At 37.5% G+C, this 3,476-nt stretch overlaps 2 non-coding genes across 2 annotated transcripts; both read left to right on the top strand.

Moving 5' to 3' along the window:
* Positions 1–1,444: 1,444 nt before the first annotated feature.
* LOC121205161 (small nucleolar RNA R71) lies at positions 1,445–1,551 on the top strand. Its single transcript, XR_005900246.1, has one exon. It is a non-coding gene; the product is annotated as a small nucleolar RNA R71 (small nucleolar RNA).
* A 521-nt stretch (positions 1,552–2,072) lies between these two features.
* On the top strand, positions 2,073–2,180 carry LOC121205281 (small nucleolar RNA R71). Its single transcript, XR_005900365.1, has one exon. It is a non-coding gene; the product is annotated as a small nucleolar RNA R71 (small nucleolar RNA).
* The last annotated feature ends 1,296 nt before the right edge of the window (positions 2,181–3,476 follow it).

The raw sequence follows: 3,476 nt of genomic DNA, 5'->3' as shown, positions 1-3,476 counted from the left end.
TGTGCCAACGTCAATAATTGTTTTAGCAGATGCTAAAAAGGTCCTCCCTAAAATAAAAGAGGTGTTATTATCCTCTTCTATGTCTAGAACAACGAAATCAACGGGAAATATGAACTTATCTACTTTCACGACTACATCTTCAATAATACACCTAGGGAATCTTATAGTTTTATCTACCAATTGAATGCTCATCCTAGTTTTTTTAGGTTTCCCAAGACCTAGTTACTTAAACATTTTGTAAGGCATGACGTTAATACTAGCCCCTAAATTAGCTAATGCATGACGTATATCTAAACTACCAATTAAGCAAGGAATTGTAAAACTCCCTGGATCTTTCAATTTGTGGGGTAGCTTATTCTGTAGAATAGCTGAGCAGACTGCATTTAGCTCCACATGCGACGTTTCGTCCAACTTCTGCTTATTTACTAAAAGCTCTTTTAAAAATTTCATTGCATTTGGCATCTGCGACAAAGCTTCAATAAACGATAAGTTAATATGTAATTTTTTTAAAAGTTTAAGGAATTTACCGAATTGTTCGTCTGAGCGGTCTTTCCTTGTCGCGTTAGGGTATGGCACACGAGGTTTATATTCGACAGTCACTGGTTTGTTTGTATTTTGATCTACCTCATCTCTCCCTTTGCTTACCACTGTTTCTTGCCTCGGTTCTGATTCAGGCTCAATGACTCCTTCGTCATTTTGGATATTAATTGCGTTGAGCTGTTCCCTTGGGTTGGGTTCAGTATTACTTGGCAAGATACCTTGTGGTCGTTCGGAGATTAGTTTGGAATGCTGGCCTATTTGAGTCTCGAGTCTTTGGATCGATGCTTGTTGATTTTTAAGTGCTGTCTCGGTATTTTGGAAATGGGTTTCTGACATTGATATGAATTTTGAGAGCATCTCCTCAAGGTTTGGTTTCTTCTCTTGTTGATAAGGTGGCTGTTGAAAAACCTGAGGATTTTGTGGCTTTTGATTCTCTTGACCACCCTAGGAGAAATTTGGGTGGTTCCTCCAACCTGCATTATAAGTATTACTGTATGGGTTATTTTGAGATCTAAAGTTATTGTTACCCATATAGTTGACTTGTTCCTCTTCGGTTGTGGGATTGAAGGATTGATATTCTGTATGCACACCTCCTCCACTCACGTCACACCTCATTATTGGATGTACCTGCGTAGAACCAAGTAAACCATCAATCTTTTTATTGGAAAGTTCTACCTGATTTGACAACATAGTAACTAAGTCGACGTTATAAACATCGACTATTTTTGTTGGCTTTGTCCTCATAACTTGCCACTGATAGTTATTCAGTGACATCTCCTCTATAAACTCATAGGCATCTTTCAATGTTTTATTGTTGATGGTTCCGCTAGCAGCCATGTCAACCATTTGCCGAGTCGAGGGATTCAAACCATTGTGGAATGTTTGTATTTGAAGCCAAAGCGGTAACCCATGGTGAGGGCACCTTCTCAGTAAGTCCTTGTATCTCTCCTATGCATCGTAAAGTATTTCTAAATCCATTTGCACAAAAGAAGAGATATCATTGCGTAATTTAGCCGTTTTAGCTGGCGGAAAGTATTTTAGTAAAAAAATTTTGGTCATTTGTTCCCAAGTAGTGATAGACCCTCGTGGTAACTAGTTCAACCATTGTTTAGCTTTGCTTGTATGGGTTATTTTGAGATCTAAAGTTATTGTTACCCATATAGTTGACTTGTTCCTCTTCGGTTGTAGGATTGAAGGATTGATATTCTGTATGCACACCTCTTCCACTCGCGTCACACCTCATTACTGGATGTACCTGCGTAGAACCAAGTAAACCATTAATCTTTTTATTGGGAAGTTCTACCTGATTTGACAGTATAGTAACTGAGTCGACGTTATAAACACCGACTGTTTTCGTTGGCTTTATCCTTATAACTTGCCACTGATAGTTATTCAGTGACATCTCCTCTATAAACTCATAGGCATCTTCCGGTGTTTTATTGTTGATGGTTCCGCCAACAGCCGCGTCAACCATTTGCCGAGTCGAGGGATTCAGACCATTGTGGAATGTTTGTATTTGAAGCCAAAGCGGTAACCCATGGTGAGGGCACCTTCTCAGTATGTCCTTGTATCTCTCTCATGCATCGTAAAGTGTTTCTAAATCCATTTGCACAAAAGAAGAGATATCATTGCATTATTTTTCCGTTTTAGCTGGCGAAAGGTATTTTAGTAAAAAATTTTCGGTCATTTGTTCCCAAGTAGTGATAGACCCTCATGGTAACGAGTTCAATGACTGTTTAGCTTTGTTTCTCAGTGAAAAAGGAAATAACTGAAGACGAATGACATCATCAGAAATGCCATTGATTTTAAATGTATCGCAAAATTCCAGAGAGTTTGCTAAGTGAGCGTTAGGATCTTCATCCTACAAACCATCAAACTGAACAAACTGCTCTACCATTTGAATTGTGTTAGGTTTCAGTTCAAAAGTATTTGCAGCTACAGTTGGTCTAACTATGCTAGATTCAGTTCCTGTTAGAGAAGGTTTAGCATAATCATACATAGTACGTGGAGCAGGATTTTGATTAACCACAATTGCAGGAGGTAGCTAATTGCCTTGGTTTTCAGCCATCTCTTTGATTGGGGGTTGAGTATTGTCTTCTTGCTTGTTCTCCATGTACCTTAAGCTGCGCCTTATTTCTCTTTGATTTCTGCGAACTGTACGATTGATTTCTTCGTCAAAAAGTAATGGTCCCGACGGGTTTCTTCTAGTCATAAATTATAAAAACCTGGCAAGAGAAAGAAAAAAGTAAATTAATAAATAATAATAATAATGAAATAAAATTAAATTGCAAGAAAAATAAATGGCTAAGGTGATAAAAATTGAGCGTTCTTAATATTTTAGTTCCCCGGCAACGGCGCCAAAAACTTGATCGCGTGATTTTTAACAAGTAATAAATATTTATAATGAAGATCAAACCTAGAGTAACTATTATCGCGATGTAGGCAAGTGTACCTATCGAATAGTAGTATAGTTTTAGCAAGACCGGATTGTCGAACCCAATGGAACTAAAAGTGCTAGTAATGACTGTCTTTTTATTATCTAGCTTAAGAATAAAAGGGGTTTTATTTGTTATAATTAACTAATTATCTAAACTAAGCACGCCCAGAGAAAAGAATTGGGGAATTGCTTTTGGAAATATCGATTGACTTGAGAAAACACTTAAGGAAAAATCCACCTAGACTTTACTTGTTATTCTGGCTCTGAACCGGACGATTTATTCATTCAACTTGTTCCGTAGAGATCCCTAATTTATGTTATTATCCCTATTCAAGACTAATAACGTCTAATCCCTAAATTGAATAACCGAGACTTTTCTCTAATTAATACTCTAGGGTTGCATTAACTCGATCTATGGATCCCCTTATTAGGTTTCACCCTAATCCGGCAAAATCTTGTTACCTTATTTCTAGGCGCGTAATCAACTCCGCTTAATTAT

Source organism: Gossypium hirsutum, chromosome A08, assembly GCF_007990345.1.
Source record: "Gossypium hirsutum isolate 1008001.06 chromosome A08, Gossypium_hirsutum_v2.1, whole genome shotgun sequence".
Lineage (NCBI taxonomy): Eukaryota > Viridiplantae > Streptophyta > Magnoliopsida > Malvales > Malvaceae > Gossypium > Gossypium hirsutum.
The sequence above is the reverse complement of the archived record's forward strand: the minus strand, read 5'-3'. Positions and strand labels throughout refer to the sequence as shown.